Raw genomic sequence first — 13,040 nt, 5'->3', positions numbered from 1 at the left:
GAAATAAGTGGCAAGCAGGGCTTTAGCAGACCGTTGAGGAGGAGAAGTTAAAAAGCAAAATCAAGTATTTTCGAAGACAGGGCTTTGAAGAGGTTTTTGATAAATGCACGCTGACGTACGTAATCGGCTCAGTGAAACGCGTGGACTTCTGTGTTTCTTAAGCACTAAGACACTTTTCTCATCTGGAGAAATTTAAGGGAAAGGTTACATTTATTTACATTTGTATCCTTTCTCCTCTTTTAGACTTTAAACTTTTAAAGGCCAAGGGTCTCCTGAGCCATCTTCCCGTCTTTCCCCCATTCCCCCTTCCCTTCCCCCACTGGAATTGGGCACAGAATCAGGGCTCCACAAAAGCTTTGAACAAGCCTGGAGCTGGGAATCAAACAGAGACAGGGAAGTAGGAAATGGGCTTAGAAATAACACAGTCAATATATTTCTTATTGTTACGTGACAAACTGCATCACTCAGAAGTACTCATTGAGCTCCTGCCGTGTGCCAGGCCAAGTTGTAGGTACTGGGCAGAACTGACCAAACTCCCAAGATGCTCCTGTTCTCCAAACGGCAGCCAATTGGGGGGGGATGAGGAAGCCAAACGCATCCTCGGAAACGTTTGAGATAAAAATACAGGTATTTGCACCTTGCTCCTCATACTCTCCATGCTAAGTTCATCGTTTCCTTTCCCTCTGGCAATAGCTGTGACTAAGAAAAAAAAAAAAAAAACTCCAGGAAAAAATCCTACTCTCTGAATGGTCACCTAGAGTTCACATGCTTTATGTCACCTAATCTCTGTGCCACAACCCTGTGGCATGGATGGAATCATTGCCCTTCCATAGGTAAAGAAGGCAAGGCTCAAGGAGGACATGTGACTTGCCCAGAGTCACACAGCAGGTCAGACACAGAACTGGACCAAATTCCCCAGGGCACCAAGCCTCAGTCTTGGGGCTTCGCGTTTTAGCACCCCGTGTCCCCCGAAGCAAGAAGCCTGGGGGCTTGGGGCAGGTGGGCAGAACCCATTCATCTTGGCCCAGACACTGGCCCCGCACTCTCAGAAATGAGCATGGTGGCAAATACTGCAGCAAAGGCGTGAACCAAGCCGCCCAGGCCTGAAGGATGGCTGCTCCCAGGCCGGTGGAGAGTGAGGCTATGCCGGCCCCCCCAGTTACCGCCACTGCCCCTCTCGCTGTCAGCGACGTCACAGTGCCAACGCAGTGGACCCCAGAGACAGCAGAGGGAGCCGAGCCCCTGGGGCCGGGAGAGAGATCCCACCTTCCCTCCTGCTCCCGCGACTGCTCGGACCCCAGCTTTGAATCCGCCGAAAGACCAAAGACCAAAGGCCAAAGACCAAAGACCAAAAACTCACAATTAGGAGTTTCTTGAGTTGCTTTAGGATGAAGAAAACCTCCCAGGATGATAAGGTTATACGGCCACTGCTCTGGGCTGAATGTTTGGGTCCCTCCCAATGTGAATATGTTGAAATCCTAATTCCCAATGTGATGGTATGAGGAGGAAGGGCCTTGGGAGGTGATTAGGTCATGAGAACGGAGGAGCCCCGGTGGATGGGATTAGCGCCCTTATAGAAGAGGCCCCAGAGAGCCCCCCGCCCCCTCTGCCACGTGAGGAGGTCACAGCAAGAAGGAGACCAGGGCAGCGCCTCAATCTCGGACTTCTCAGCCCCCAGAACTGTGAGAAACACATTTCTGCTGTTCACAAGCCCCGCAGTCTATGGGGTTTTGCTGGAGCAGCTTGCGTGCGTGAGGGCAGCCGCCCCGCCCGCAACACGTGCGTGTTAATGAGCGACTCCTGCTTGCCTGGCTGCCCCCCAACACCCCGAATTAGAGGTCATCTGACTTTGCAAAATCCCGTCGCGTGTTTGTGGGGTCCCCGGGGTTGGTAACAGGGCCTCTGAGTCCTCTTGTGTTCCTTGGCCCCTTTATTGTTTGCTACCCACGAAGCCAGCTGACGGCTGTTGTGTTGCACGCCCCTGCTGCACACGTCGTGGGATCGCCGGAGTCGGGGTGGGCTTCACCCAGAGGCCGAGGAGAAAGCCTCTCTTCCTCCGCCCTCTATATGGAATTTTAGGTCCTGCCTAGCGAGCACCAAAGCATGAGTCAGTCGTGAGTCCTGCGGCGAAAGCAGACCCCGTGAATTCCGTCTGCAACGCCTCTCTGCAAAGACAGCAGGAGAGGGACATCGGGGGTCCTCCTCGTGCTCATTGATTCTGTTGTTTCACCTCTTCCCAGGCTTCACCCCCTCTCCCCTCTCCTCTGACCAAAGAGCCCCCGCCTTCGCCATCATCCTGCCTGCTCAGACAGGAGGGTCTCAGCCTCATCGCAGGCTGAGACTCCTGAGAGTTTGGCTTTACTCAGCAGACAACGGGAAGCCTCTGGTGGGCTTTGAGCAGAGAAGGACCCTGGTCATTAGGAAGATTCCTCCTGGAAGCGGTCCCCGGCATGAGCTGGTTGAGAGAAGCTGTTCTTGCTTTGCGCCCAGATTCGGTTCAAGACAGTGGCGCACTGGTGCCACCTGGAGGCAGCCAGCCTCAATTACAGAAGCCGTTGACAAATCTGCAAATCACAGTCACCTAGTGGCTTTTCGGGTGCTGCCACTGGGAAAACAGCCTGTTTATTTGGACCGGGCCAAAAAAAAAAAAACAAGGCTTCAAGGAGGTGCTGTGCTAGACACTGGAGGAGCGGCTCCTTTCTAAAAGGAGATTCTTTGAGTTACTTTAGAACTAAACCCTCCCACGATGGGCAGGTGAGACACCCCCCACCGGACTGAAATCTGTCCCACAACTGATTTGCCAAAATCAAAGGGAGTCATTGCTCAGAGGAAGAAAGAGAGCTTGTTTTTGTTGCCCACGTGACACATTCCAGGGCCCTGGTGGCACCTGCTTTAGTCCTCACCTGCGCTGGAAAGAGAGGGAGGCTCTTGGACAGGGTGGAGAGGCTGGCTCAGGGCGGGGGCACTCAGAGCCTGGTTTCTCGGCCTTTCTTTCCCCAATGTGCCTGTCCTTTACAACGGCCCAGGAAGCAAGTAACAAGTAGGGGATACTAGAGATCGGAATGAAGCAGTTTTGAAAACGAGGACTAGACCTAACCCTCTGAATCTCTCTCTTCCTGCCAGAAGCCTCTTAATTACAGACTTCAGCATATAATTCTTGGGATATTGCGTGATTTATTTCTCCCTTCTTCCAAAACAGGAGCAAAGTATTCCTTATCGAGAAGGGCCATATGCACCCCAATGTTCATAGCAGCAATGTCCACAATAGCTAAATTGTGGAAGGAGCCGAGATGCCCTTCAACAGATGACTGGATTAAGAAGTTGTGGTCCATATATACAATGGAATATTACTCAGCTATCAGAAAGAATGAGTTCTCAACATTTGCTACAACATGGACGGCACTGGAGGAGATAATGCTAAGTGAAATAAGTCAAGCAGAGAAAGACAATTATCATACGATTTCTCTCATCTATGGAACATAAGAACTAGGAAGATCGGTAGGGGAAGAAAGGGATAAAGAAAGGGGGGTAATCAGAAGGGGGAATGAAGCATGAGAGACTATGGACTATGAGAAACAAACTGAGGGCCTCAGAGGGGAGGGGGGTGGGGGAATGGGATAGACTGGTGATGGATAGTAAGGAGGGCACGTATTGCATGGTGCACTGGGTGTTATACACAACTAATGAATCATCGAGCCTTACATCGGAAACCGGGGATGTACTGTATGGTGACTAACATAATATAATAAAAAATCATTAAAAAAAAAAAAGTATTCCTTATCGGCTTTCTCCAGGTCACTGAGTCATGGGAAGTTTATTATATTATGGCTAAAATCTCTCTTGCCATTCACTCTATCTCCTTCCCTAATACTTGGTGTTTTCTTAAAAAAGTTTCTCAGTGGAGACAAGCGAGGTCATTTGGCTGAGTATTTGCCAAGATTGCCGCTGGACGTGTGCTTCTGGATGGATGGGAACTTACAAGCAGCTGGAGATCAGCCATCCTGATTTGCACAGGAAGAAAGGGAGACTAGTTTACTCACTCAGGACTCAGGCAGTCCTGTGAGGTTTATACCGTCATGCGCATTTTCAAGCCAATGAAAGAGATGCTCAGAGAATCCTCTGGCTGAGGTCGCACAGCCAGCAAGGGGAGAAAGTAGGATTTGAAATCCTATGCTTACCTGACCCAGGTTCCACCTTGCTTCCTGCAGCATAAGAAGTTAGGGAGAGGAAACCCCAAAGGGTTAAAGAGGGCAGTGGGGACCCTAAGGATGAGAGGAAAATGGGTTGGCCCTCAGGGCATATGGGGGGTATGTTGAGGGTACCCTAACATGGGTTATGGGGGTGGAGGGCAAGGAGGGAGGTACTGGGGGAAAAGGAAAGTTCAGCCCAGGAGGAGTAGCCATCAGATTTGGGGTGGCCCCAATGTCAAATGGTTAGAAGGAGGTCCTAGGAAGGAAAAGCCGGTGTCTGTGACTTGAGGTCTCTGCCACCATGGTCCTTAACTTCGGTGACACCCACCCCCTTCTTCTCCCTGTCCCCTCTCTCTTCCCACACCAGCCCACTTTCTTTTTGTTTACTTTCCTTCGTTGCGGGGATCACACTGGAGCCAAGGGAGAGCTCAGGCCTCTCCTCTTCTGACTGAATATCACGTAAGACCTTTCACTTCCTCCTCTGTCAAGGGCAAAATATGTGCTATAAAATCAAAGTTCGAGTTCTGCAATTGGCTTCCAAGAAGGCTGGGCTGTCTTTACCACGTTTTCCTTTGAAACTGTCTCTGAGCTTTGGCTTGCCTCCGCTCCCCTCTCAGAGGCGGCGGCGTCCAGAAGTTGAGCCACAGGCAGAGGGTGCAAGGTGCCCTCGAGGAGGCAGTGATGAGCTTGGAGGTCGGTCACATGGAACGCATAAGTAGCTCGGGTAAGTAAGTACATGGAGGGAGGGTAACGGCAGCCATGTTGGTGAAGTGACAGGAAGTGGAAGGGGAAGCCTGGGAAGGACCTTGAGGCCGGGGCGGGGGGGGGGGGGGGGCACGGATTATAACCGGAAGTGTAGGATCAGCTCATAGCTTTTAAACATATAAATATGTTAAAAAGAAAACCACAGGCCAAAAATGGCCTAACAAGTCACAAGACTGGGCCTTGCCACCTAACCTAACTACACTTTCAAACTCCCCCAGATCAGTCAGTTTTAGCCGGTCAGGCAGGAATTTTCTGACTGGCACCAGGGAGCTCATCTGTCACATGGGTCCCCTCTACCCCCAAAGGAAGACGAGGTAATCTACCTAGTAAGTCCCCCTGCCCTTCCTGCTATTACACAAGAAAAATGACGTGGACTACATTTTAAAGATCTAATTGGCTCTATCAATCAATTCGTGAATCAGGCAGCACCCCATTTAGGAAGCAGAGGGGAGCCCCAATAAGCTACAGAAAAGCAAAGGTTTAAAGGTTTTGAGGGAGCAGAGAAAGGGAACTATTACCGAAGAATCTGTTGTTTTAGGCAAGGTCACCCACAAGGGGAGAGGAAGGGTCTATCTGTGAACTTCCAGGTGCTGACCAGGAGATCCCTGTGCTGACTGGTTAAGGGTTACGTTCCTGGGGGGTTGAAACTGCAGTTAGGTTAGGTATTAAATCTTGGTTTACTGACTTGGGCCTTAACCTAAGTCACGACATTTGGGCCTGTGGTTTTCTTTTTCACACTACAGGGAAGGTGACCTTGCTTGGAATAATTCTTTCTTTTCTTCTGCTGATAACTTCCTTGCTCCGCCCCTCTTCCTGTAATGACCTTCCATTTTGTAACTTCCTCTGAGTTCCCTTCTGCTTGCTAGACAGGACGCTGCCTGATTCACAAATCACTTAGCAAAGCCAATTAGATCTTCACATTTACTCAGCTGAGTTTTTGTTCTTTAACAAATATATATCTGGGTATATATACATTCATGCACACAGATCTGTATGTGCGTGGAAGTACACATATCTAGGCCTACAAACAAATCCTAGCTCTATTAGCTGAGACGTCCCCGAAACAATAACAGCCCAGTAGCAGTGAGCGTATGGAACACCCAGTCTTGCTTTCTAAATACCATTCTTTACGAAAAAGAACTAGGAAATGGCTGATTCCAGGGATAGAACAGAAACAAAGTAAGCCTGGGATATCTTCTTGTGCCAGAAAATAAAAGGAGATGCTTGAAGAATGATGGGTGCATGTCAGGAGGACACAGGAGCCAGCCGAAGGCGATCCCATAGCTAAATCTCAGATAGTCTAAACATCAAAATAATATGATAGCACCACATTTGACTCATTAAATAAAAGAGAATCCATATTGACAAATAAATGAACGAGTAAGTAAATGGAGTACGTGTGTGTGCGTGTGTGTGTGTGTGTGTGTGTGTGTGAAAGTTCTTTCTTACAGTAGGCTGCCAAGGAATAAACATAGAGGAATTACTGGAAATAAAAAACGACAATATGTCACCATCGCGGTGTTGAGTTATTCAGACAGGGGTCGTCAGTGAATGCTAAGGCTGATGAGTGGAGCTTGATAAGGACCAGGATGTTGGTATCATCTCAGAAGATCTTCCCACAAAATAGTTATCATTGCTTAGGCATAAGTAGTGACTTGATGGGGGAGAAGTTTGGAAGATACCACCGTGACTAAGAGATCAAGATTAATGTCACCATTGGGGGCCTATTATAATGAGCTGTAATATGAAGAGCCCAACATCCCTTCTGTGGTGTTGCTGTCAAGAAAGCCTGCTGAGCCCCGATGTTCATAGCAGCATTGTCCACAATAGCCAAATCGTGGAAAGAACCGAGATGCCCTTCAACAGATGACTGGATTAAGAAGTTGTGGTCCATATATACAATGGAATATTACTCAGCCATCAAAAAGAATGATTTCTCAACATTTGCTGCAACATGGACGGGACTGGAGGAGATAATGCTAAGTGAAATAAGTCAAGCAGAGAAAGACAATTATCATATGATTTATCTCTCATCTAGGAACATAAGAACTAGGAAGATCGGTAGGGGAAGAAAGGGATAAAGAAAGGGGGTAATCAGAAGGGGGAATGAAGCATGAGAGACTATGGACTCTGAGAAACAAACTGAGAGCTTCAGAGGGGAGAGGGGTGGGGGAATGGGATGGACCGGTGATGGGTAGTGAGGAGGGCACGTGTTGCATGGTGCACTGGTGTTATACGCAACTAATGAATCATCAAACTTTACATCAGAAACCAGGGGTGTACTGTATGGTGACTAACATAATATATTAAAAAAAATTTAAAAAAAAAGAAAGAAAGTCTGCTGAGATCCGACCAAAAGGAAATATCAGATGGAACCAGGTCTAGGGTCATCCTACACAATAAAAGGCCTGTATTCTTTAAAATTGAAGGACATGAAAGACAGACAAGAAATTCTGTGAAATTATTCCATATGGAAGGAGGTTGAAACAATGTGGTAAGTGCAGGTAACGTGTGTTCTGGACTGATCGGATCCTGGACCAGAAAGGACACAGAGACATGGTTGGCTGAGCTGGCAGTATCTGAACGGGGTCTGTGGACGGGCTGGTAGCGTTGTGCCAATGTTGGTTTCCTCCCTTGGAGGGTCTGTACTCATTTCCGAGGGCGGCCATAATAAACCACCACAAAGTAGGGGGCTTCAAACGGCAGGAAATTTACTCCCTCACAGTTCTGGGGGCTAGAAGTCCAAAATCAAGGTGTCAGTTGGTAGGGCTGGTTCCTTCTGGAGACTGAGGGAGAAACTGTCCCAGGCCTTTCTCGTACATTCAAGAGGTTGTTGGCAATTCTTGGCACTTCTTGGTTTGTGGGACCATAACTCCAATCTCTTCTTCCATTTTTATGTGGCCTTCTCTGTAGGTCTCTGAGTCCCTCTTTATCCTCTCCTTTTATTATATGGACATCAATCCTCTGGATTTAGGGCCTACCCTAAACTACCAGGATGATCTCACCCGAGGTCCTTAATTATAACTGCAAAGACCCTATTTCAAAATAAGGTCCCTTCTGAGGCTCCAGGTGGGCATGGATTTTTGAGGGAACATCATTCCACCCCCAGCAGGGTTGTGTCCAGAAATACAGCCTAAAGTTTCAAGGGCAACAGGGCATTATGATTGCGGCTTGCCCTCAAATTGTTCGGAAAGTGGTCATGGGCGAGTCAAGAAGTCTTCTTGGCCTACTCTTGCAAATTTCTATACCCTTGAAATTATTTCAAAATAAGCCATTTAAAATTTTTCTTAAAGCTGCTTTTGATATTACTTAAGGTTTTCATGAGAGAAACATTCAGGAGGGAATGAGACAAGGTGTCAAATGCTTGGGCTCCCAACAGATCCTGCCGTCTCTCCCTGTCCAAGACTGGGGACAGCCCTCCTTAACTGGGGTGGAAGGAGCGCCAGAACTCCGGGTCTTCTAATGCCTCACCTTTGTGCCTTCTCCAAGGGCTTTTAAATATTCTTTTTGGGTGATACAATCCATTTCCAGAGGGAACTGATTTAAAATTTGGTCATGACCAAATGAGAGGTTTTGCTCCAGCCAAACTTAGGGGGGTAAAGGGGCTTCCCCAGCTCACAGAGCTGACAGCCCACTGCTGTGCACCCAGGGCTGGCGCCTCACCGTGTCCTAAGGACCACCGATTGCCTCTTTGACTTTCTGCACCTACTATGTCTTTCCTAATTTTTTCCTTGTATTCCTGTCAAAGAAAGAGAAATGTAATTCCTTTGCCCACTGTGCACATATTTCTACTCTTAATCTAAAATCTATCTCCTCATGCTTTTAACCCTTTAATTTAGCTGATTAAAGGGTTTTACCTTCTATACTCCCGTTTTAAATCTCAGGCAGTTGATCTTTTATGGTTTTTCATTACCTTTCAGGTTTAGTGGGTTGTTTATTTTATTTTACGTTTCACTGTTTTTATCTTATTTTTCTTATATTTAATTTCAATTTTTAATCTCTCAAACTCCCATAGTTCCTATATTATCCTCCCCTAACTTTCTTTCTGTTTCCCCCATCCTATAATCACTGGCTTTGTCAGCGACTGTGAAGAAGGATGGCCCAGGGGTGGGAGTGTTCAGAGCCGCTGAGCTGATGGCTCTCTCTGAAGCCTCGGTCTGTTCCCAGCCCCCCAGCCTACTGAAGGCTGCCCTCCCAGAATCCTTGCTCTGCATTTGGAAACTTTATCCATCCCAGGGTTTTAATTTGCTTGGAAATCTTGTTTATATCTTACATAATCCAGTCTTTTGTGTTTTAAAATCGGCGGTCAATATCTGGCCAAGTTCTGTTGAGTGAAATGGAACTGACCTAGGCTGACCTAGAACGTCACAAGCCAGAGGGACGTGGTCAAGGTCACGCAGCCTGGCCTGGGCTTGTTGACCTGTTTGGCCCTCAGCCTTAGATAGGTACACACCACAGGCACAGTCACCAGGCCACGGCAAGACTCGGTTGCCTATCTATTTCCAATCTGCTTATTTTCAAACTGTGCCGCCTCCCTTCCGGGCTGTCTACAAAAGGTTGCAGGGTGGGAGGTCCTCCGTGCTCCCTTCCCTTCTCAGGACAGTCCTGAAAAAAAGGTCGATATGGAGATTATTCTCAACAGATTCTTCTGATAACAACAATCATTCCCTCCAGGGTGAACCTCTATCACTAGGATCCGGTCCATACTTCCCAGGTGCACTTGCCGGCTCGGTGTAGAGAATAGAAGGCCCGTTTTCTCTCCAGATCATGAGCCTTTCGCTCCTCACCCCTGTATCTCTCCCACCCCCTGACTTTCCCTTTGCCATTCCTCACAGGACCTACTGGGGATCACTAGCCTTTGTCATTCCCCCCAGGATGCAATAATGGGTTTGCCTTACTATCTTGGCTAATGTGGGGGAACGAGGGGAGAGTTTCCAAGACTTTCTCTCTTCCTTCTTAACTACAATAGCTGTTACCCCAAAGGCCAAGTAAGGCCATTACAATGATATATTCACATTCTAGAGAAATGACCATCAGATGGGTCAGTGGGCCCAGTGGACTCACTGCAAACCAAGACATGGGCCAGAATTCCATTGATTACCTGGTCACCATATGCTTCCATTCCATATCAGAGGTGCCATGATCACGTTTCAGGAGTCTGAGGATGACCGACGTCATTATCCAAGGAAATAACCACAAGGAATTTGAAGAAAGACTAAGACAAACAATGCTTCATACAATTGCCATGCTGCAGGGTTTTCCTGTGAGGACCCAGCCTCTTCTTCAGTCAATGGACTCTGAGTCTGAAAATGATCTCAGGTCCAGAAACTAGACAAACGATCATGACTTTTAATTCTGGCCAATGCCATTGTCCATATTTTTTTTTGGTTGTGTAAATGAACAAAGCCCTTGTTTGGTGCCCGTCTACAGTGTTCGGAACACCTTGTTCTATTAGCCAGCTCCATACCTCTGTGCAGGCTTGGTCCCTTAGCCGACCGGCTGGCCCGGCCACTCGTTTCATCATTGTACCACTTCACTTCCGACAGGTAAGTGTGGCCACTCTATTATTTTGGGATCTTATCACTCTCACCAGGGACTCGGGTTCTCTAACGGGAGCCCTGCTGTCAGTGCTGGCCTACCAAGTACAGCCACCGCTGAGCTTTTCAACAACCTAGCCCCTCTTCCCACTTTATTCCTTATCGTCTACTAAGTGGAGTGTCCTGCAGATGCCTGCCTCTTACCTCCCGCAGAATAGAGAGGTTTGGGTGCGTTTTCTAATGTTACAAACTATGGATAGAGCCAGCATGCCCGTTTCTCTGACCCTTTTGATTTTTTCATCTACTTCCTGCCACAGAAGTCTGGCACATCTACTTGACTTTGCATCGGCCGTTGCTTTCTCCATCCTTCTATGAGCTGTACCTGACAGCTTCTTTGCTTTCTCTCCAGGGACCCCTGCCACAGTATTAAATCTTGTATCCTAGGAGAATGCTCCCATATCTCTAAAATTCCCCTTCGCAATGTTATGTTCTACCCTTGTGTTAAAAATGTGTCCAGGAGTTGTTTACTCGGGTACGGCAATACAGCAGACACGGAAGAACTGTCCTGAAGCAAGAAGTTGATGCTCAGATGCTTAGGAAGAGGAAGGCATGGCGACATCGTGCAGAGTCACATGGGGAAGGATGAGGGACAGTCAGGAGTCAGAAAAAGGAGTGGGAGAACATGTCCCAGATCCTTTCCTGGGGTTTTTGCAGGAGAAATAGGTGAAGCAGGAAAGGCACTCTGTGTGAGGTCACAGTTGGAGATCTTGGATAATCTCAGCAAGCTCTAGACTGTAGGGCGGTCCACACTAGTCTGGCCCCTGGCTCGGGGTGATTTAGGGCAGGGGGGATATTGGCTTGCTGCGTGAGTCTGATAAAGCAGACAGTGGGGGACAGGGGCTTGGTTGGGGGATTGGTTGGTTTGCATTGGAAAGGCGTCCCTGAACATTTGCTGTCTCTAGGAATTAGCTTGCCCTGGGAGCAGCAGCGTCCCCAGGATCAAGGCCCCTGAATGCCAGTGTATCAAGAATACAGAAAATAAGAAAATACAGTCAGGACAACTCCAATCTCCTGCCCTCCCCCCACTGTCAGTGGCCAGCTCTAACCGCACCCTGCTGGCTCCCTCAGGCACCTGCTGGCTCCTCCTGCAGCTCCTTCAGCACGTGGGGCCCCTTTTCTCCCCCAGCAGGTCCAAGGCCTCCCCACCCAGGTTACGGTAGGACTTCATGCTCCTCGTCAGCCTCAGGCCCAAAAGCTCAGAGCCTGATGAGGGTCCCTGCCGGCCTGCAGGGGAATAGCCGGTCTCTGCAGTGTCTTTGGGCCAGTGGGGTGGATGCTAGCCCTTCCTGTGGAGAAGGGAGCCAATTCCGCAGGCCCTGGGGGCTCAGGGGAAGCGCACCACCCCAGGTGTCCCCACCTCCAATCTCCAGATCCCATTCTTTACTAATCAGAGCCCAGCCCCAGACAGAGCAGCCCTACCTAGGTTGAGAGTTCAACCCTGTCTGGAGCTCCTAAGAGTAAATCTCGGGCTGATCCTGAACTTCCTCCGCCCTCTGCCTACAAGAGCTGTGTGCCCCTTTACGCGCCGCCAAGAAGGCCTGACTTTCACAACCACCTTGTAATTTGTGCAAATCACTGTCAGCCTCTCCTTTTTCAAAGCAGCAAGCGCCGCCTGCCATGGTCATCCAAATCCATTGTCCTTCCGATTCCTATCCCCCCGTAGTTCTTAAATGCCTAATACATGTCACATACTAGTGCGTTTCCTTTCTCGGGTTTACCGTCCAAATGCACTACTGGCAAAAGTTTTCCCAACCACTCTGCTACCTTTCACTGGGCTAAGCTGGGCCTCAACTGCTCGCAGCCATGAGGTCGGCTTCGCCAGCCTGACAGCAGGCGGCTCAGCGGCAGCATCCCATCTTAGCACCTGCTTCTTGGACTACTCCTGACAGCCACAGCTACAGGTTGATTCCCCGGGAAACTGGCTGTGAGGTGGAGACTCGCAGGCAGGAACTTGCTAGAGCGCGCTCCTGGGATTAACACCCCTGGGGAAAAAGAAGGAAATGACTGGAAGGAGAAGTTGGACTGTGCCATGGTTTCGAGAAAGCCTCAGTTGAGCCCTGAGGATCCCTGCTACTGGGATGACCCTTTAGAGTCTTCATGATTTGGGGCAAGAAATCTGAGCCTTTACATCCTGCAAAGAACTGTCATTGGATACAGGGTGCCCCAGGAATAAGACATGACCTTGGGCAAGATGGCCCTCTGCAGTCAAGGGTAATTTCTGGAGGGCCGACAGCTGAAGGCTCTCAGCCAGCAGCACTCCCAGAGTCCTTCAGATCTGCAGGGGCCTGGAGAGGGAGACCATAGCATCCTGCACCTTGCAATCTGGACATGATTTATCTTAATGTGCTCACTCCCCCATCAAGGTGCATGCTGTCTGCTTGGACATATGGTCTCTCTTTTATGACTATTTAACTTGTATTTACATTGCATCCTCCATGACAGAATCATTTGCCTTTAGGACCTTAAACACCAGGAATTGTGATGGGTC

Source organism: Ursus americanus, chromosome 2 (genome assembly GCF_024610735.1).
Source record: "Ursus americanus isolate L20-20 chromosome 2, mUrsAme1.1.p, whole genome shotgun sequence".
NCBI classification, from domain to species: Eukaryota; Metazoa; Chordata; class Mammalia; order Carnivora; family Ursidae; genus Ursus; species Ursus americanus.
This window is presented reverse-complemented; position numbering follows the sequence as displayed.